Genomic DNA, 23,867 nt, shown 5'->3' with positions numbered 1-23,867 from the left:
ACCATTTTTGGTTATACTGCAGTTATTGGTTATACTTATGTAGGATTGGTTTTAATGAAAAAGGGTTTACCTATACGTAATCCTTAATACGCAAAATAATTTAATTTTATCAGAAATATGAATATCAAAAGTTACTGCGATCTAAAATAAAATGTTTTGAAATCAAATTTGTTTTTCCTTTTCTTTAGAAGTTCTTCTTAACGAAAACGTATAACTTGATATTAAAAAAGTTTGGTTTCGGTGTTGCAAAGCACAAAAGATAAAGCCTGCTAGCTGCTTATCGATCCATGGTTGGAAGAAAGGCGTTTCTGGGTCACCTAAATACCATGCTCCCTTGAAAGTTACTTTACTGCTCATTTCCTGCGAGTTTTCGCGGCTTAGTATAAATTTCAAAATTAATGTCTTTAAATAATTTAGATTTCAGTTCTACAGAAAATCATCGTAAGTTTAAGTTTACATTGCTAATTATTCTTCTCAGTATAGTTTCGATGTGGAGTGCGAACAAAATTCCACCAGTGGGCATTACTGAACACGGGTCACTCAAAGTGAGAACCTTTTAAGCCGTGATCCGTAAGGTGAAGAACGGATAGATAGACATCACACACGTTAAATAACATTTTCAGAATTTCAGCCATTATCATTAGTAGACGGTCCGTAATTATGTATTATTTAAGTGAAATAAATAATTCCACAACCCCCGTGAAAGACATACGGAAAATGCAATTTCTGAGCTATTACTTGCATATTAAAGAAGCCATATGCCAGTTCTCACAATCTCGGCGCTCTACAAATTGCAGCTTAAACTACTTAGTGGGAAGGAAATATCTCTATCGCATTTACTACTTAATAGTTTAAGGTTTAAACGGATATTTTCGTCTCTTTCTTCCAGCCTTCATTAAATTTTCAACCGCAGACGAGTAGCGAATTAAAATTATAATTCAGTGGGAAAATGGTATGCGTCATTGCAATTAGTATTGATTGGGGAAAAATTTGCAGGTGATATGCTTCTCAAGGGTAATTTAGGAATAGTAAATTGTTCTAATAATCGTCACAATACAAGTCACAACTGTAACTACGCCAATATGTCCTTCAATGAGCCTTCAGTGCTGTTCAATAATTCAGTTGCAAGGTTTTTTATGTGTAATAAGCAATCGATATGAAGACGTCAATGTGTCGGTCGTGAAGCAATTTCATCAAGCACAAACAAAAATGTGTTTAGGCCCAGTGCAACTATTTGACCTTATATTTATTCAGCTGATTACTAATGTCAAATAATAATAACAATAGCTTTCGCTGACCTTCTCTATATTTCAGTTGTAATAATTAAGAGTGATCAGTTAGAAGATGTCATGACTAGTTTACGCAAATCTTTAAGATTTATAATTTCATACTAACCGACGTAATATATTGATTTGCTCGCTAAAACAAAACATTTATATATTGGGATCAATAATGTTTGTTATCCGTTCAAAAATTAAAAGACACTCACAAAATACACGCATTTGTAACTCGAAATAAAATATTTAACAGATTCATATAGTCCTTTCCTTACTTGCATTTTCTATTCAAATAACTATTGGAAACATATTAGGAGCCTCGATTAAAAGTTTGACCTTTACACGAGTAGTAACGAATTAAAATTTTTGTCTAGAATTATGTGGGGAAATTGTGTGCGTCATTGCAATTTCCATTGCTTAGTGAAAAATTAACAGGTGATATGTTTCCCAAGAGTCACCCTGTCTCACAACATTAACTGCCAAAGTGGCCTTCAATGAGCCTTCAGTGTTATTCAATAATTCATTTGCAAGGTTTTTATGTGTCATAAGTAATCGATATGAAGACGCCAATGTGTCGGACGTGAAGCAATTTCCTCAAGCACAAACAAATGAAAATAGCCTTGATGAAAAGTTTCCACAATACACGAATAATAGCGAATTAAAATTTCATTTTATAATTATGTGGGGAAATCGTGTGCGTCATTGCAATTTCCATTGCTTAGTGGAAAATTTACGGGTGACACGTTTCCCAGGGGTAGGGTAAGGTAAGCTAGTTGCACAACTGTATCTATGCCAACGTGACCTTTAAGGAGCCAGAGCTATTGAATTATTCATTTGCAAGGTTTTCTATGTGTAATAAGCGATCGATATGAAGACGTCGGTGTGTCGGTCGCGAAGCAATTTCCTTAAGCAACAACAACGGTGTGAGTCTGAACACCTGCAACTATTTTATTATTCAGAAGCCTTTGCATCGTAGAACAATCGACCATTCCTCGAATATAACCTTCAGTAAAACTAAACTTCTTCGTAGTAAATAGCTTCCAAACTAAACATTTTCGAATTTCAAAAGTTTAACTTTTTCTAGTTTAAATTCTCATGTTCTTATGACATTTTTTGTATCATGTCACCTTTGTGAAGACGCGAGCACATTGGTTGCGACATAACTATGAATTGAAAACATATATTGTTTTCGGTTAGTTTTCAGAACTATGGAATAATTAATTACCGAAAAGTATTATTTCCAGCTATTACCTGCATATTAAAAAAGCCACCGTTTTCGAAGTCTCGATGACGTAGACATTGTACCTTTAACCACTTAAGGAAAAGGAAATATCTTTATAGCTTTAACTAATTAAGAGTTTTAAAGGATTTTGACGTATGTTTCTTGTCTGTTATATATTATTAATGACTTGATTACGCTGACAGGACTCTAACTGAATCTTATTCTACGGCTATGCATTGTAGGCTTTGGGTCGCCTCATAAATTTAAATTGCGTCACTACTAATGTAAAATGATAATAATAACAATAACCTTCGCTGAGCTTTTCAATATTTAATTTGTAATAATATCATGTAAGTTACCAAAGCGCGATTACGTAACTTCATGAAACAATTATATAGATCATATTGTTAATACATAGTTCACAAAGTAAATAAAAGGAGATGTTTCAAAATGTATGGGCCATCTTTTGTACACTATACTAAAAACTAAGAAACCATGCAAAGAACAAATCGGTGTGTTTCATTTTGTTCAAATCATCTTGGTTTAATCGTTTAAAGCAATCATTTACACTTAAACTTGCAACAAAACACTGGAAAAATATCATGGCGGCAGTGACTACCGTAATAATGTAATCTGTCATTCTGTTTAAAACTTACTATATATGTTTTAGTTTCTAAATTATTTTTACGCGAATGAGCGCAGATGTAATAAATATTGTAATACATAGTAATTGCTCCACGATATCATCATGAGAAACAATACCTGTATACGAATTTGATAAACATTAATAATATTCACTTTCATAAGTAGGTATTGTGTACCTACACTTAACTACTTAAAATACATTGTAACCAAATTAAAAAGAACTGAGGAAGTAAAAACGGATTGAATTCAGTATGTGATCATGTAGTTATTTACTAGATAGTAGATAGCTAGGGACTACACAAATAATGTCAGTAGATACGTCGTGACAATCTTTATGTAACCACCAAAAAAACGTACAGCAACGTAAAGAAACATACCAATAAAGTATAGTTCTATACCAATTTATTTTAGTTAAAACTTAAATGTTTTAAGTGTATAAATAAAACAATATTAAGTACACATATAGATCACATTTTGTTTATCCTTCACTTATATACATATTTTATTCATTTTCGATATCTTCCCTTATCAATATTGCATCCAATAATGCAGCAGGTGCTACAATACTATTCTGTGACGATCCCAGGCCAAACACCAAACAATGGTCATAATGTGAGCGCAGCCACCTACGCGTACGGTTCGTTGCCTGGCGATGCAGTTGCAATAATAACTGATTATTTAGTCATCTCAAGAACGTCCTTGTCTCCCTATAGTACTTATCTAAAAAAAGATAAATGTAAAAAGATTAGCTTATTTAGTTCATGAGCATTAACTATTACTTCACGATTAATAGAAGTCAGTGATTTATATTTTACCTGATGATATTGAATCCTTGTCAACACAGACTAAAGCGATCGCACGAAAATCGCAAGAGTCCAAAATCGTAAGCCAGGTAAACAGAAAGCAGAAACATATTCAGGATTGTAATGGAACATCTTCTCATCTGTACATATTTATTCAACGCTTACATCACATTCCACTATTTTTAATATACACTATTAAATATATTTGACACCATCTTAATTCAAACGTCACTTATGCTTTTAATGAACCTTTCCCGTTCTGCTTTATTCCACTCTTTCAACACAATATATTATTTATATTTATTTTTGTCATCGTCACCATAATGTAATATCTTCGATTTTCAAGTTGACGACTTATTTTTTAATTCAACATGTCACTTACATCTATCAAACTAGATACTATTTAAAATATGGTTTTATTATAAAATAATTAATTAAATTCAGAAAACATGACAGTACACAAATCGAAAGCCAGGTTGTAAATAACTAAGGTAATAATAACTTGTACGACAAAAACAGCGAAATACAGAATTACCGATTTCGACAGTTTTGAGTACTTGACACTGACTATAGGTTACTACTATACTCTTTGATATTCCGCCATATTTAATATGTCAATGAGGAATGCTTATTTTAAATAATTTTAAACGGGAATACCTTAGATTATAATCAAATATGTGTAATTTTCTTCAATTCTACAATTTTTTCTCGTTTTTTAGATATAGGTATAGTCCGCGAGGCCTAAGGTGAGCTTTGCATTTAATTTTGTGTGAGTGCACATGGATAGTGTAGGTGTGAAATCAAATGAAAGCGCAATGATTCTTTTATAGTTGGGGAGCCCAAGAGGGGATTTCGGAAGTGTCTCGAGCGCGTCAGACTAAGATATGGGAGATACCTTACACTCTATAAAGTATCCTAAACCATAAATGAGCTTTCTATGTCGGGGAGTTCGCAGAATAACAAAAAATCGATAACTGGACACGCTCGAGCGTGGTCAATTTTCTTTTTAATATAAAGGAAATAATGAAATAGAAAACGGGAAACATCATAATCTGCCAATTACCACACGTCAAAGTAATGAAAAAAACTAATTTTGAAAAAAAAAAACATCCTGTATTATTATGTTATCTGATAGTGTCACTTATTAGCATGAATCCCTGGGAAGTAATGATGCATCACAAACCAAAGGAAAAGGCTAATTTTTAGGAAGATACATTATTCTTCATACATTCTCATAATATTTTTTTTTACAAATCGTCAGAATAAGAAAACGAGCTGAACCGAAAAATATCATATAATCTTTTCTTCATTTTAATGTCTAATCTACACAATCGTATAGGTCCCAATGACGCTCGAGTTTCTACACATTTAGCATTCTGGGCTCCCCTACTATTAATTGTTTTAAACCGCTTTTTGCCAATTGTGCATCTTCAATACTTGTACCGGTAGCAGAATTGTTTAATTTCTAATAATTTGTTTTTCTTTTAGATTTATTAGTAAAATGGCATCCAATATTAAAAAACGTATAATACGAAGACCTTTAAATAGTTAAGTCAAGGAAATTATATGTAATTTGAATAGTTATTTTAAAGACATAAATGATAAAAATATGTCAAGTGTCAATACAGCAGCCCAATTGGTAGCGACATCTACAAGAATTCCGTTGTCTACAATCAAAAGAGTTTTATTGGAAGGCAAACGTCTGTTACAAGATGGAAGCAAATTTAGATCTCCAAAAAAGAACAGATGCAGGAAAAATACCATTATTATTGACGATTTCGACAAAGCAGTAATCCGCATCTGTTGTCGACCTCACGTAGGAATTTCTGGTCCTATCTGGGGTTGATTACAGATATCCATGGGCGGCAGTAGCCACTTACCATCAGGTGGACTGCATGCTCGTCTGCTACTCCTATATTATATATATAAAAAAAAGTTAAAAACACCATATTTGCTGAATTGATATGTAATCACAGACACAGACAGAAAATATTTTAATAAACAAGAATATCTCTTTAACTTAATTACGTAACGAAAAGATAATAAAATTTTTTTTTTGATTGTTTTTAATCTGACTCTACTTTTGGTGTTCACTCACACTAACGCAAAGGTCAGCTTAGACCTTTCGGACTGTACTGTACATGAGATGGTCTGTCAATTGTTTTGCCTTCCCGGAACCCCTCTATTAACAATTAAACTTTATGATATGGTATTAACGTTCAAATTGACTTTTAAGTATTATTACGAATCTTTTGTATGGGAATATAGAAAAAGTGTTATTTTTAGACTTTTTCAGGCATTTTTTTTTTATTTGTTTCTCTCCGTAAGAACCATCCTTGTACTTCAAGAAATATTATAAATAAATATAGTTCAAAAAACTAAAAAACACGCTTTTATGATAAAATCAACTAAAAAGTAGAAAATAATTTTCAATCTACGAATCAATTAAGGAACAGTAAATTGTATAATTGTGAAAAAAGCGTGGAGTGCTCCACTTATCAATATTCGAAGAGCACCCTATCTATTACGGTTTAAGAGGTAAAGCCCTGTGACTCACGAACAGACAGCGGAGGGTTCCGATTTATCCTTTGAGTACGGAATCCTAAAAATCATTCTACAAGATGGCATTATAGATATGTTTCAGTACATTTGAATTATAGGGAAATAACATTATTATTTTTCAAAACTAAAAATCAATCTAGTAACTTTGCCTGAACTCTCGCTAAGGCGCTTTCTCTCGCCTCGAAAATCATTAGTCCTGAGGATATTGATAAGGACAATGGTACAAAATTATTAAAATCGTGTATTGTCATCGGTTTTTGATAATTTTTCTAAAATTTGAATTAAACTGAACGTTCAAAGTGGATAGAAATCGGGTTCAAAGATTCCGTTACTGTTACGTACATTATCGTACATACATACATACATACATACAACCCAAGGTAATAAAAGCGTGTTAAAAAAGAATTAGCGAAATCGGTTCAGCAGTTCTCGAGATTTGCTGTTAGCAACAGATTTAGTCATTCATTTTTATATCAAAGAGAATAATCGGTATTTTTGTTGTATAAATATAAAACACCGAGCGAAGCTCGGTAATCCTGGTACTTTTCATATTAATTGGCATAATATATTTTTTCCACGTTAACTGAATGAAAAAAATGTTTATATTAAGAAGACGTACATAATAAAGTTACATTTTATAAAAACAAATACCGTGTAAAATTAAAAAAAAAAAACTTTGCAAAGTATGTTTTACATGCGTTTGCATTGCAAAATAACGACCAGTAACATAAAACCAGCATTGATTAAATTTTCAACTGTACGTAGTAGTCTTAGCGAATTAAAATTTCAGTTTATAATTCAGTAGGAAAATTGTGTGCGTCATTGCAATTTGTATTGAATGTTGGAAATTACAGGTGATACGTTTCCCAAGGGTAATGTTGCAAGTGTTCTATGTGTCATATGTAATCGATATGAAGACGACGGTGTGTCGGTCGTGAAGCAATTTTCTCAAGCACAAACAAGCGCTCTAACTATTCAATTATTCAGACATTGGAGACTCGGAGCTTCGTAGAACAATCGCTCAGTCCTTGAGTATAACCTTCAATTAAATAAACTTCTTCGTAGCAAATACAGTAGTATTGTAGTCCAGACTAAACATGATCAAGCTTCAAAATTTGTTCTTCTTCTATTTACATTCTTGTATTCTTAGGAACATATTTGGCATTGTTAACAGTTAGCTTTCAAAGCTGTTACATAATTCAGTTGCAAATTTTTCGTCCAGTGATCGATATAAAGACGATGTGATGTCGGTCGTGAGGCAATTTCTTTGAGTATAAACAAAGGTGGGAAAGCTGCATGCAACTATTTAATAATTCAGACATATAAGACTTTACATCGTGGAATGATCAATAAGTGCTCTTCCTTCACTAAAAGTATAGTGTTTTTGTGGTAAACATAGTCAAATTTAAAGTTTTGTACTCTTTTCCTTTACATAATGTTATTTGGTTGTATTATGTCATCTTTGCAAAGACATCGGTCCACTTAGTGAATTATATTAGGTACACATAATGATCCCCAGCTAGCCTTCAGTACTACTCATTTATTCCCTTGCAAGGTTTTCTATAAATCATAAAGTGATCGATTTGAAGACGACGGCGTGTCGGTCGTGAAGCAATTATCTTGACTACAAACAAAGGTGCGAAAACTGCATGCAGCTATTCAATAATTCAGATATAGATGACGGCGTCGCTTAATGATCGATCAGTCCTTGAATATTACCTTGTGTTAACTAAATTTGGCAGTATCTATGATACACTTAATATGGTAAAGTGTGGAGTAATAATTATATAAACAATGCTTTTTGATATACAATTTGTATTTGCTTTGAATAATGTGTGTAAAATATACGCAAATTTTATTTCTTTAAACAAAACATTTTTCTTCTTTAAAACATCTCGGACTTTGAATGGGTACTAAACGCCAGGCTTCCGTGGTAGCATCTCTTTTACTTTTTTACGGGATTATTCGAAAAGATTATTCTTTGGGAGTTTTTATTTGCATTCCACTTTGAACGCGCCACTAGCTTACGAGATTAATTAAATTTCAACAATCTTTAACTAGGGGAATATTTAACTTAATTACATAACAGCTTCATATTATTATGCCAAGATAGTAATAAAATCGTTATGTGTAAATTGCATTTTTATAATATACACATTAAGTAGCAACTGTGGCTAATAGACATCTTACAAAATCTTTATTATATCCTTAACCAAAACACATAGCTACTTTATACCGGTAGACATGATTAAATTTTAAAACACATACCAAGCTACAGTGAATCAAAAATTATGTTTATAATTCAGCGACACGGTTATATTGAGTGACATGTATATCAACAAACGGTTATGTAGTGTAACTAATGCTGCCAACCTTTTATAAGTATTTATATTGAAATGTACTTATATTTAAATGTTTCATTTTTTTACCCTTCAAATGACAGAAAACTAGTCACTCATTATCACTAGTCATACAAAAAATAAAATGATCATTTATATTTTTTTATAAGATATAAGTTGCAAAGAAGCTTGCAGCCCTAGTAGCGGGTGGCTATAGCTGCCGCCCGAGGACATCTGTAGAGCCCCTAATGCAGTCGGCACTACATCAGCTCTTGCCCCTGAGGACCAAGTTAAAATGCGTCAGACCAAAACCATATCCTTCAAAAACTGTTTCATTACAGGGTTTTACAATAGAATCTAGGAAACATAATGCTAAAGGGTCTAAAATGATTCCGTTAATCGTCCGTTAAACGTCTGTTAATTTAATTACGTCATTGTAAGAACTCCAATGCAGCCGTTGTGAGGCAATTAACTTGAACACAAACATACGTGGCCGGGTCAGCCTTAAGAAGTACTCGCTATAATTTCTTTGTAAATAATTAAATGCAGCGGTTGCGAAGCAACTAACTTGGATACAAACAAACGGAGCCGGTTAGCAATAAGGACTATTCAATAATTCAATTGCGATTTTCTTATGCGGCACCGACTGGTCGATATAAACTAGATATGACGTGTCCGTCGGAAACTAATTTTCTATTCTTTTCATTACGTCTTTGTCAATAATTCAGTGAAGGGGTTGCGAGGCAACTTGGATACATACAAAGGTGGCCAGATAGCCTTAAGAACTATTCAATAATTCACGTGCGAACTTTCTATGTGGAACACACGTGTCGATAGGAACTTGGCGTATTATTACGTCGGTCGTGAAGCAATTTTCTTGAGTACAAACATAGACTCCATGACTCCATGCAACTTCAATTATTCAGAAATACTGCAGTATAACGTTAAATCAGTGCTGCAATTTTAATACCGAACTTCGGAATTATGGAAAGTCTACCAATAGGCAATTGGCCAGTGTGGTACACCGCATAGACCACTATGGCCTAATCCTTCGCATTCTGAGAGGAAATCGTGCCCAGCGATGGGACAGTAATGGGTTGATGATGATGACTTCGGAATTAACCCTTTGAAAATATTACGACTACGTACTTTGTAAAGGAACATTCTGTCGTGGGGTCCGAGATTTGAATCTCAGGCAAACATGGTTCTTAAAAAAAAGTCATAAAGTAAGGTTGATAATTTTAATTTTCAAATGCATGTTCTGCGGCTGCTAGTATGACAAACATTAAATATTAAAATAAAAATTTGGCGACACGGAACCCTGTGTGCTTCGACGTGCACTTGGTGAATAATTCCATTCTACCTCGGAAGCACAAAACGAAGACAAAAATACTTGCACTACAACTTCTTCTAATTTTGTTATTCCAAAATAGACCTAGTGAAAGTGATAGCTTGTACTCAATGGTCCCACCTGTGGCCTTTCTTGTAGTATGGCCTTCTCGTACCATTATAGTCTGTTTATCTACGTTTACGGATCAAACTTAACGAATAGTCTGTATGATTTTTATTTACAAGTAACATTGTTTTAAGGTAAACTTTTCTTGGTTCATGTATTTCGGTCTCTTAATAACAATTTTGAGCGTGTTACATCCCATTTGAATGATGTGGTAAGTGTGAAAACATCACACGAGTTAGAAATGATAGTGAATATCACAAGATATTTAAAATATATATACTTATCCCAATTATTTGGTGTTGACTATACGAGTAGACCATCAGGTGGACTGCACCTACTTTAATTTTATTTATTGACATAGCAAAGTGATAAAATCACAAGTCGCGTTATAATTTGTTTCTCTCTCTTTTTTAACGACATAATCATTTGAATTAATTTGTACTACCTCCATCCGATCTAACGTTACATCCATCCATTAGAACTACCACCAAAAAGTTTTAACTAGTAGAACCAACATGAGTGATTCCTACTGCTCAGATTAAGAGATATATTGTTTGAAGATAGATCTGATTTTAAAATAAATCAGGTCTATCTTCAAGATTGATTTTATCGAGACAGAGCTTAGCTGTATTTCGCCTCACGTGAAAGGGCTTAACCTACTTAACTCACTTGAAGCCGTACTAATACACTCAGTAGGATTACTGTGGTTCTAGCCAAAACGTCTTTCTATACAATTAAACACATAATTCGTACATTTTCTAGTTATATTTTTTTTATCTTGTTATTTATGAAAATTGTCAAATATAGTAGGGCAGAATTATTATTATTAATAATGTGAAATGGCATGTGATCTGACGACGACAATTATTATTTTTGGAAATAACGAAAATAATAATTGATTTAATGTTCATTCAGTTCAAACCGCTTCATAAGATATATATTATATATAAGTTATGATAAAATATGTAAACGCCATTATGGTACGTTTCCAAAATTATAAGCCCATGTAAGATAGGAGGCAGGTCTGTGATAGGAAGCTTTTGAAAGGTACAATAAGGTCCTTCCGCATTAATACGACAAAAAGAAAACACTAATAATATTAAATAGGAGAGTCTTTTACTGTCCTTGACTTAATTGGCGTCCCATTAAATTGTTGCGTATCATTAAAATGGCGATGGAAAATCCCATGGCGCTGGTGAGCCAGACGCACTTCTGCGCATGTCATAAACGCCATCACCTGGCGATTGCCGCATTACTTTATAAGGACATGTAGGAACTGCAGTTCGGGGATTGCGGGGTGCAGGGGGATGCGCCAAAACCGATCACTGTCGCATCCCTCCCCCCTGATGCGTCCTTCCGGTACTCATTTCTGATTTAGCAAGCGGTAACGTTACGCGCGTAACTACTAATTAAAAAACATCTTCACATAAAAAGTACCCCTTGTGCTGAGTCGTAGTAGAATATAAAGTAGTAACCGGTATTACAAACAAGTGAGCGTAGATCTGACCATGAAAGCGGCCGTCCCTGAAAGACGAAGCGTAGCGTTCGTATCGATCGCGAGGTGCGGGGGGTCGGACCCCGGCTTGCGGAGCTCCCGCCGCCAACCTTGACTCCTGCCGACACCCCTCTCCCTCTCCGTCTGGAAGGGGGCACGCGCCCTTGCCCGCAACGTTACCTCGGCCACTTTGCTCGCGCCCGCCCAACGAGACGCACAGCTCCTCCAGATCGGTGCGTATTCTTTTTAATTTATTTTCTCTAAATTTTCCACATTGACAGCTCTGATTTCTACTTTTATTGCGGTTTAAAGTTGTTTTCCGTCATTTGAATTTTTTCTCGGTTTTCGTATCGCGCTCCAAGGACAATCACGTTGTGAGTCCTCTGATTGTTTCGTTTGATATTTTTGTGGTTTTAGTGTATAAGTGCTTCTAACAATAATATAAGATTTATTGAAGGTGTTTTTCGTTTTTAAGTTGCTTGTGAAAGTGTAAAAAGTGAAAATATGTAATAGTTCAACATTGACTGTAACTGCGTAGTTGAGTATTGATTTTTCTGAAGGTCGGGGTTCTCAACTTAGTTTTCAGACTCACAGTTTCAAGCGCGCTCGCCCTCAATAATTACAGTGTTAACTTTCGTTAAGAACTTAAGAAAGTTCTCCGTTAGAATGAAAATCTCAAGAAATTTACTGTTTCTTTGAAAGTGTTCTCTTTTAACTTGGTTTTCATTTTTATGTGTGTGTTTACCTAAGTGTCCAAGTGAGTGATTATTTGTGTTAAGTGTATTAATTTATTGAAAATGAAGTAATTTTTTACATTACGTAAGTGTAATAAATATATGCTACAGCTCTTTTACTGTGTATTTCTTTAAAATTTTAAGAAATACAATTGCTACGTTAATAAAATACGTGTGAGGGATGGGTTCACCACCATTAATAATGTTCCTCTAAAATTGCGCGTACTATAGACGGGTTTAGCTGAAATACTTTTTGTAAAATATTTCAAAATATACTTATCTATTTTGCAATATTATAGAATTCATTGTAAATCAACTTTTGCCCCGCAACATTTGAGAAAGTTGCATGTAGAGCATAAACAGAGAATTCAACTCTTATCGCAAGCGTCTCTTCGCCAATCGTTCCAAAAAAAACGTCGATAAACTTTCTATTTTTAAACTGACCGGTATAAGATATAAAACATAAAGGTCAATTAGTGTATCATTTAAGATTGAATGTTGTTAAGATCGCATCGTATTTATTGCGCCGTATTTATGAGATGTAATCAATGCGCATGTCTAGACCCCCGCTTCAATTTGCAATGATACTTTATTTTAAAATGTCCTTCAATTACGCCGCCATTGATACCGGCTATAGTATGGATGGCATTTCTTCCAGAAACTAATCGATTGTTAAATCGATTCGAATCAGGTCTGAAAATTCGGTCCGTATTTATCGCCCAAAAATTAGGTCTGTTAAAATATTCAACATAAAAATATTCGCAATATGGTTTTGGTGTTATAATATATTTAACTCAAAAAATATATTTGTACATTAAAGTGAAAAAGTACCACTCGTGAAGTTTTGTGTTTGTGATAAATTTTATTACTTAATCGCTATATTCTTGTTTGGTGTTGATATTTTTATGAACTCGAAATTTCATGAAGAAAATGGCGTCATCGCGTTTTCTACGCAGATCGTTCAAAAGATTCTCAGTGCGCATCAACTATCGGGTGGCTAGCAACATAGAATCAACTACGTGAAGAAATGCCATCTAACATTAAGTTGATTTTTTTAATTTGTAGAATACATATTTTATTGTTTCTTCCTATTAATAAATGCAGTGTTATATTTCAATAATAAAATGTGTTATTTTTTTGTACTCATATAACCCAAGAAATAAATTATCTTGTCGGATTGTGATCGGTAATTTGTAATAAAAAAAAACAGTCTTCGACCACAAGATGGCGCTGTAAAACTTTTTTCGTCGAATTTTCCAAATACAATCTATTCGTTATTTATAATACACGTAATACGACGTCAAAATAAATTATATTTTTTCAATTGTTATAAAACCGCATTTCAAGCATTCGAATGCAATAAAAAAATTACAAAACTACAACTTCAGACCACAAGATGGCGCTCAATTCATTGCGTCTAATTTTCGAGTTACAATAAATGCGTTGCTATTTCGGTAAATTCATAATACACATAATTACATAAATAAAATTAAATGATTCAATCTATTGCAAAACCGTATAATTATCAGGAAGTGAGTGGTGAAATGCAAGAAAATTTTTGAAAGTTCTGTCTCCGACCACAAGATGGCGCTGTATACATTACTTGAATTTTTAAATAACAATGATTGCAGTTTTGTATACACAAGGCAATAATAATAAAATAAAATGTTCTTGTCAACTGTTGTAAAACCGTATAATTACCAAGAAGTGATTCGAAGTGAAATAGAATATAAACATTTAAAAAAGTTCAATTTCCGACCACAAGATGGCGCTGTATTCAATGCGTCGTACTTTCAAGAAGAATTCAACGCTTTGCTATTTAGGATAATTTTTAATATACATTAATACAATAATAAAATAAAATTGTCTAATCAATTATGAAAAAATCGAATATTAGTAAATAATTGGTGAAATGTCACATACAATTTTAAACAAGTTCAGTCTCCGTCCACAAGATGGCGCTGTATTCCATGCCATGGACTTTGAAATGCAAATAATGCATTCTTGTATAAAAATAGCAACAATAATAAAATAAAATGAAAGAGTACATTATAATAATTGTATATCGAGTAATTTATAGTGAAATGTGAAATGAAAGTGAAAATTCAATTCCTGACCACAAGATGGCACTGTATTCATTGCGTCGAACTTTCAAGATGCAATCGACACGTTGCTATTTAAGCATAGTTGTAATATAAGTACATGAATAGAATATTAAAATAAAATAATCTTATCAATTATCAAATCGTATATCATTAAGTAATTGGTGAAATATCACATAAAAAATTTAAAAGTACCATATCCAACCAAGAGATGGCGCTGTATTTATTGCTTTGAACTTTTGAAATGCAATTAACGCATTTATGTATACACTTGGCAACAATAATAAAATAAAACGATCTAGTCAAAGGTAATAACTGTATATCATGTGAGAGAGTTAAATGCAAGATAAAAAAATTAAAATGGTCAATTTCCGACCACAAGATGGCGTTGTATTCACTACGTCGATCTTTCGAAATGCAATAGGTACAATGCTATTTAGGCACAATTTAATAAAAATGAATACAATAATAAAATGAAACTATCATAAAATCGTATACCTATCAGTAAATAATTAGTGAAATGCCGTATAAAATTAAAAAAAAGGACAATATTCGACCAAGAGATGGCGCTATATTCATTCTGACGAACTTCTGACGTGTAATAAATGTGCTGTTATTTATATAGTTATGCTCAATATACACAATACTTCAATAATAAAATAAAATGATCTAATCAATTGTTGTAAAATTGCATAATTACCAGAAATTGATTAGTGAAATGCAAACATAAATATTTTAAAACTTCAATTTCTGACCACACGATGGCGCTCTATTCATTGCCTTAAACTTTCGAGATGAAATGAATGCATTATTATTTATTAATTACTATATAACTACAAGAATACAAAAAAAATCTCGTTAATTGTAAAAACAGAAGTGATTCGTGAAATGCAGTATAAAAAATTAAAAGTACAGTATCAAACCACCAGATGGCGCTATATTAATTGCGTCGAACTTTCGAGATGCATTCATTGCGCATGTCATAAATCAGTACTTGCGTTGAAACCTAATGATAATTCTAGGGTCCAGTCACAGACTTGCTGCGCTATGGGGCGCCCGGGTATCGCGTGCCGTGTGACTTGCAATTTTCAATATTCACAAAAAATATTTGTCTTGCATGACCGGTTTTCAAATGAATTCTTTGCGACCTTTTTATAATATGAATTTATGGTTTCGTTTTTTGAGTCGTGATTTCTTTAAAATAAGAACAATTTTTTGTACTTGTAAAATTTATGACTACATATTATTATACTGTAGTATATCTTTGAAAAGTGTTACTCGTGAAAGTGTTTAATAATGTGTCTAGATACGTATAATTATAATTATCGAGAATCGATTAAAGCTTAGCTTTATTAACAAATCTCAATTCACATTGCATTTGTGAACAAGATGGCGTCCCATAATGTTGCGGCGTAGATCTTCCATTACGCGCACAGTGCGCATGTCACGAAATAGAACATGTGCGAACATCTGCGCAGAACTTTCGAGAGCTTTATTAAAGAATAACTAAAGACAAAAAAATAGTGAATTTATAGAATTATTGTTCTTTATTGTACTATTCTAATGAAACATTTTTTTTAATTATGACTTGGAAGTATTTATAAACTTGTAATATTTTTTCAATAAATTATAGTTCTTAATACAATGGTTTAATTTTAACATAGTAATTTTATTTCAATTATTTTTGAAGTAGATAAAAACTAAGGACTTATTTTAAATTTATTATAAAATCGTATAGTTTTGCTATCTGTAAAAATTCAAATAAATATTTCTCTACTAGATGGCGCTGTAAATCTTATTGCGTCGAACGTTCAAGATGCATTCAAAGCGCATGTCCTAAAGCGGAGCCTGCGCCAGCTATCGTTCATAGCTGCAGTCTCGATCCAGCCGCGCCATGGGTCACTCGGGTCCCGTGTATCCTGTCCACTTACTAGTGAGTTGCATTTTTTTAAATTCATTTATTTTAAGTTACTGTAATTTATATTCGGGATTATTGCATTGAACCTATATGTTTATATCGCTTATTGCCACGTAACCCAGCTCACCGAGGTGCATCCGAAGACCAAATTTGTTGCAAATAGGATAGAATTTACTCGTATTTTATGGTACTTGAAAGAGTTTTATAACGTTACACATTTTTGTAGCGTTCAAAACTGTTGCTTAATAATATAACGGTATCGTGTGATATAATTAAATGAATGAACATAATATATTGTCAAATAAAGTGTTTCAATAATAGTGTGTGTTTTAAAAATATATGCATATAATGAAAAATGTGAGGAATCGTACTGAAGACTTCCTTCAACCGGCGAACAATATGGCGTCGTTTGAACTGCGCAATACATTAAAAATTCATTCAGTGCGCATGTCATAACAAAGAAAGTCCCCAGAAACACGCAGAATGTTCGAGATTTTGAAATCGTGTTGACATGGATAATGGGATAAAAAGGACATGGAGTCATCAACGCGATGAACAGATTAATTGTTTGTTTTAGTGTTTGTGAATTTTGATAATTTTTATAAAATTTGAATTTTATGACTTATTTCTTATTTTTATATAATTTTAACGAATAAAAATATACAATAATATTGTGGATGTTACATGTATACTATTGTTGATATGGAGTATTCAAATAAAATAAAGCATTAAAACTAAGACAAAGCATGTTTTATTTAAAACGGTTTACCATGAAAAAGGATTGCGTTTCAGTTCCTATCCCCAATTCGAAAACTGCATTTTGTTTTAAAATCGTAACATACAGTTACGAAGAAATATTATTCAGGATAGCTGGTTTCTTACTTCTTCATTTCTAGTCTCGCTTATTCTGTATATTTGTTAAGGGATGATGTTTTAAACTACGTATATCTATTATATTATTTAATATTGTGAACATAACCTTTAACTTTTCTTGAGATAATTTTTTTGTGATATTAAACACCATATTACCGTATGTTAAACGCCGTAACATTAATTGCGCCGCACTTTCTAAATGTAACTAGTAGTGCCCATAGCATAACGCCGGACATGTGTAAGATGCTGCGCCAAACGTTCTCGATCTCTCCAATCGTACACCGTAGATAACATGAAAGTTTTAAACATTTTGAACCTTCGAAAACTTAGTGTAACGTGATAATAATTAAAGAGAGACTTACGCGATGAACAGATATTAAATTATAATCTTATATATAAAATTCTCGTGTCACAGTGATAGTTACCGTACTCCTCCGACTTTACCGATTTTCACCAAATTTTATATGCATATTCAGTAGGTCTGAAAATCGGCTACTATCTATTTTCCAAACCCCTGAGTGATAAGGGTTATCCTTATCATGTTTTCGGGTATTTTATTTACCCCTACAAATTTTCCATACCCCTGAGTGATAAGGGTTATCCTTATCATTTTTTCGGGTCAGCTAGTAACATTTCCTGTTAACTGTTAACAGCCATTTCCTGTCAGAGCGGCACATTAAAGTCATAATAGACGTGTGCTGCTCAGATACAAAATCCATTAACGCTAACCTTGTAAGTTCATCCCCACCAAGACATAAGTGCTTCATGATACCCATTAAGTACATGTATAAAAAAAACATGGAAGAACACAAAGGATGTAGCGCAAAACGAACGCCGATCCTGCGCAAAACGTCCTTCATCCACATCCCTCTTGAGGGATGCGGGATGAAGGGGGATGCAGATATGCGCGCGCCGCCATATCGCGAGCGCAGTCTGGGTTTAGCTCTCGTGATAAGTGGTCGTGTAACTCGATTGAGCTTTTCGGATCCCTGAGCTTATTTAGTGCCTAAGTCGTGATAAGTGAAACTAAAGAATTTAAAGTGACTTTCGTAAATATTTTGATTAAAATTTGCTAAAAACTAATATGATAGCTTCAATTAACAAAATTTTCTATAGGATTCCCGAGTTCACAATGATGTGCGGGTCGAGATAATAGAATGATAATGCAGCCTATATTTGGTTCGTACAACTCTCGTACAATAAACCACAATTGTAATATTTGTAAAATGACATTAAAAATGAAGTATCCTGTCCCAAAGAAAGAAATCTCTAAATATTTACTGCGTAGTTGTCACGAAATCGATACCACCTCGCGCGGTCCGGTCGACTCCGAGGAGACGGGGAGGAAGGGTTAACTCGGGGGTGAGGTAGTGCGGGGCGCTTGAACACAAGCTCAATTTGCTTTCTACCCCCGAGAGGTGTGATTGTGATATAAATGAAGTGATTTACGTCATGAGTGTTATTAACGATTGTAGAAAAGAAGTGGTTCAACGTTACAGATGAACAGGGGCCTAATCAGTAAAGCTTAACTGTTATTTATTTTTATATTAAGTGGAATTTTATGAATTATATTATTATTCGCACTAATGGTACCTAAAAAGGATTACGAAAAATTCGCGCCGATCGATACATGATTTATTGCGCAGCGTGAAGTTTGAGCTATTCCCAGGTACGCTATGGCCCACCCCTTGCGGTGGTGGGTGGAAGGGTGATTGATGCGCAACTCACCCCAGATGGGGAGGCACGTTCAGGGAGAAGGGTGTATGTCCATGGATATCCTAGATAGAAGCAAACATGATAGACAGGGAGGAGAGAAAGACGGGGCGATCGATACAACAATTAAATGACGCGGTTATTAGAAAAGACCAACATGAATCTTTAACGATACTCGTTTATATAATCCTGGGAGTAATGGTGATGCATCGGCCACCGGGATTCGTGGTTACACAATTTCTAACTTCCATGGTAAGCACTTGTGTTCATTTATAGAGATATTTATTTAGTGATTGTTAAGTTCTTAAAAAGAAATAGGTCGAAAATAACCCAGGTCCAAGAAATCCTAAAACAGTATCAATAAATTTAGAACACAGATTGATATGTTGGTGGGTAGTTAGTAGTAGATTGTGTTACTGAGATTGTAATTTTGATTTTCTAATGTAAAAAAGGAGCATTTGCTTTTAAATAAAGAATATTGGCGAAAAGTGCGCGGCCAGATACAAAAAAAAAATAGTTCACTGCGCATCTTTGCATAAAGTGCGTGGGTTGGTAGGCTGCCTGCGCAACTGTACATAGAATTACCTTTGACCTTTCGCAATACGTAAATGTGCTGGAAATAGGGGATGGGGTAGAGAGGAGGGGTTGCGCAGGGTGCCGATCTAGTGCAACACGTAGGTGTCATGGAGAAGGGGGTAGGAGTGTGCGGGGTGGTAGTCTGCCTGGCGGTGGAACCGGACCTCAGTTTGTAATTACCTCTCGCGAGACACGGCCGTGTCCTCATAAAGAGTTTTAATTTGTGCTAAGTGATATTTAAGTATTGATTCTGCCGTTAAAACTCTTATAAAATATGGTCGTTTTGCTAAATTAAAAATTGTTTCTGTTGAATATATTTAAGAATAAATTAAAAATTATTACTAAGACGGTACGCGAATAAGTACAAGTTAAAATTTATTGCGCACATTAGCACAAAATTGGTGCCGACATATCGTAATACGTAGGTGTCTTCGAGGAGGGGGTGGGAGGGAGTGGGGTGCATGGGTTGGTAGTCCGCAAGATCAATTTAGTTTTAACTCTCGCTTGATACCGTCATGTGCCCTCAGCGCAATTTTGATTTTACAAAGTGATATTTAAATATTGTTTGCTAGGAAAATTGCATTAGTGTATACCACATAAAAATCATATTGGTGCTAAGTAACTATTGTATCCTGTTGGATTTTATTCACAAATAAAGAATTGAGTATATTTCTTTATAAAAGAGAGTTCGAGAACGTTGCGCAGAAAGATACTACCAAATAGCTCATGGCACATTTGTGCACAAAATGGCCGCCGACCTGTTGCAATTATTAGGCGGGAAGGGGTAGACGGTCGGGAGAATCGATCCTGATCGGATGCAATACGTAAGTTTTTTGGAAAAGGAGGTAGGGGTGCGCGGCGTAAAGTTCCACCGGGCGTCGGAACTTGAGCTCAGTTTATTATTAACTCTCGCAGGATATGGTCGTGTCGTCTAAAAAGACAATTAATTTTTGCTTTATGTAGTTGAAACATTGTGATGAAGTCGTATCTTCTAAAATTGATTGTGATTAGTGTTTATTGAATGTTTGAACTTTATTTTGAGCATATGGCTCCAAACAAAGGTCGAGATTTATGTGCAGACATTTAAAACAAAATTGCTCACTGCGCATCTTTTCACAAAATGGCTGCCGACCTGCCGCAATACGTAGGTGTCCTCGAGGACGGGGTGGGAGGGGGTGGGAGAGTGAGGTTTGGTAGGCTGCCTGGTAATTGGAACCAAGGGTTAGTTTAGTTTTAACTCTCGCGTGACACCGTCTGTGTCCTCATCAAGATGTTGATTTTGCGAAGTGTTATAAAACATTTATCAACTAGTGAAATTTCATTTATATATTACATCACATAAAAATAATTTCGGTGCTTTCTAAATATCTTTCTCTCAAGATTCTCAAATTAAGATTTGATTTTATTTCTTGAAGCAGACAGATACGAAATATTTCACTGCGCAACTGCACATAGAATTACCTTTGACCTTTCGCAATACGTAGGTGTGCTGGAAATAGGGGCAGGGGTAGAGAGGCGGGGGTGCGCAGGGTGCCGATCTGGCGCAACACGTAGGTGTCGTGGAGAAGGGGGTGGGAGTGCGCGGGGTGGTGGTCTGACGGGTATCGATACCAAAGCTTAGTTTAGTTCTAACTCTTGTGTCCCCTAGGCAGGGCTTAAATTTTTGCAAAATTATTTTTTAAATATTGATCTGTAACTGGGAGTGTATAAATATTTTGCCTGTCAAGAAATAATATCATGGTACTAAGTACTATCTACTAAGTACAAATCTTACTTGTTGTAGAATTATATTACTATATTGAAAATTGTCTATATGACTCCAAACAAACAGAGTTCAATAACGATGTGCAGGCTGATACTATTTACAAAGTAGCTTACTGCTCATTTGTACACAAAATGGCCGACCTGTTGCAATTCTTTGGCGTAGAGGTTTATTATTAACTCTCGCGAGATACAGTCGTGTCCTATGAAAATGATATTAATTCTTGTTTTATGTGGTGTAAACAGTGTGATGAAGTCGTATCTTCTAAAAGGAATTATGATTAATGGTTATTGATTGTTTGGTTCCAAACAAAGGAAGTTTGAGATTGATGCGCGGACAATTAACAAAATGGCTCTCTGCGCATCTATTCATAAAATGGCTGCCGACCTGTCGCAATACGTAGGTGTCCTCGAGGACGGGGTGGTAGGAGGTGGGAGTGCGTGGGTTGGTAATCCGCCTGGAGATTGGAAACAAAGATCAGTTTAGCTTTAACTCTCGCGCGATACCGTTGTGTGCCCTCAGCAATATGATGATTTTGCAAAGTGATATTTAAATATAGACCTGCTAGTGAAACTGCATTATTAAGCAACAAAAAAATAATTTTGGTGCTTAATAACGATTGTGACTGGTTGAATTATATTCACAAATACAGAATATATTATAATTCTTCAAACAAAGAGAGTTGTGTGCAGGCAGATACAACAAAATAATTCACTGTTCAACTATACAGATGTACATTTGACCTTTCCCAATACGTAGGCGTGCTGGAAAAATGAGTAGGGGGAAAGCGGGGCTTAGAGAGAGCTAGGGCGGGGGACTGGGTATAGTGAGAGGGGTAGAAGTGCGCGGGGTGAGGTTCCGCCAGGCGTTGTACCTGAGCTCAGTTTATTGTTAACTCTCGCGAGATACGGTCGTATCCTCCGTATTAGGACATAGATTTTAGCTAAGTGATATTTAAGTATTGATCTGCAAGTTAAAGTGCAATAATATATTTCCTCTCTTAAAATATTGTGAATCTCAGTAAATATTGTTACTTTTTTAATTATATTCGTATATTAAGAATTTAGTATATAACTTCAAACAAAGAGACCGGTGCGCAGTAAGACACAACAAAATAATTCACTGCGCAACTGTCCCCAGACAAGCCTTTGACCTTTCGCAATACGTAGGGGTGCTGGAAGGATCGATAGGGGTAGAGGGGCGGGAGTGCGCGGGGTGAGGTTCCGCCGGGCGTCGGGACTTGAGCTCAGTTTATTGTTGACTCTCGCGAGATACGGTCGCGTCCTCTGAAAAGGATATTATAATAATTTTTGTTTTATGTGGGGAAATCAGTGTGATAAAGTCGTATCTTCTAAAAGGGATTGTCATTAGTGTTTATTGAGTATTTGAACTTGATTTTGAGCATAGTGCTCCAAACAAAGAAAGGTCGAGATTGATGCGCAGCCATGTAAAACAAATTAGCTCACTGCGCATGTATTCAGAAAATGGCTCCGACCTATCGCAATACGTAGGTGTCCTCGAGGAGGGGGTGGGAGGTGGTGGGAGTTTGTGGGTTGGTAGTCAGCCTGGTGATTGGAACCAAAGATCAGTTTAGTTTTAACTTTTGTGTGACACCGTCGTGTGCCCTCAGCAAATTTTGGATTTTACAAAGTTATATTTAAATATTGATCTGCTAGTGAAATTGAATTAGGGTATGCCACATAAAACTTATATTGGTGCTAAGTAACGTTTGCAAACTGTTGAATTTTATTCACAAATAATTATATTTCTTCATAAAAGAGAGTTCGAGAACGAGGCGCAGAAAGACACTACCAAATAGCTCATGGCACATTTGTACACAAAATGGCTGCCGATTTTTTGCAATACTAAGCCGGGCGGGGGTAGAGGGGCGGGAGAATCGATTCTGATTTGACGCAATACGTAGGTGTTTTGGAGAAGGGGGTAGGCGACCGCGGGGCGTAAGGTTCCGCCGGGCGTCGGAACCTGTGCTCAGTTTATTATTAACTCTCGCGAGATACGGTCGTGTCCTCTGAAAATGATTTTAATATTATGTTGTAAAAACAATGTGATAAAGTTTTATGTTCTTTAACGGATTGTGATTAGTGTTTATTGAGTGTTTGAACTTGATTTTGAGCATATGGCTCCAAACAAAGAAAGGTCGAGATTGATGCGTGGACATTTAAAACAAATTGGCTCACTGTGCATCTTTTCACAAAATGGCGGCCGACTCGTCGCAATACGTAAGTAACCTTGAGGATGCGATGGATTCTCAGGTAGATAATATATTATAATTCTTGAAACAAAGAGTTTTACAACTATGCGCAGGCAGACACAACAAAATAATTCATTGCGCAGCTATACAGATGTACCTTTGACCTTTCGCAATACGT

At 34.8% G+C, this 23,867-nt stretch overlaps 1 protein-coding gene across 2 annotated transcripts in view; it reads left to right on the top strand.

Annotated features, from left to right (window-relative positions):
• DopEcR (G-protein coupled receptor DopEcR) overlaps window positions 1-23,867 on the top strand; it is a 73,298-nt gene that overhangs the window by 30,992 nt on the left and 18,439 nt on the right. The window contains exons 1-2 of one of the 2 annotated variants that reach the window (XM_073074144.1): window positions 12,005-12,032; window positions 16,416-16,568. The exons of the other annotated variant lie outside the window; for it this stretch is intronic. The gene's annotated coding sequence lies outside the window, so the exon portion shown is untranslated. Of the gene's footprint in view, window positions 1-12,004; window positions 12,033-16,415; window positions 16,569-23,867 lie in introns of those variants that run through there. 2 annotated transcript variants of the gene reach the window in all.

The sequence above is a fragment of the Epargyreus clarus genome, unplaced genomic scaffold, assembly GCF_041222505.1.
Source record: "Epargyreus clarus isolate Ecla_fem2 unplaced genomic scaffold, WU_Ecla_fem_2.2 ptg000007l, whole genome shotgun sequence".
NCBI lineage: Eukaryota > Metazoa > Arthropoda > Insecta > Lepidoptera > Hesperiidae > Epargyreus > Epargyreus clarus.
Note: the sequence above shows the minus strand (reverse complement) of the source record. Positions and strands in the feature narration are given on the sequence as shown.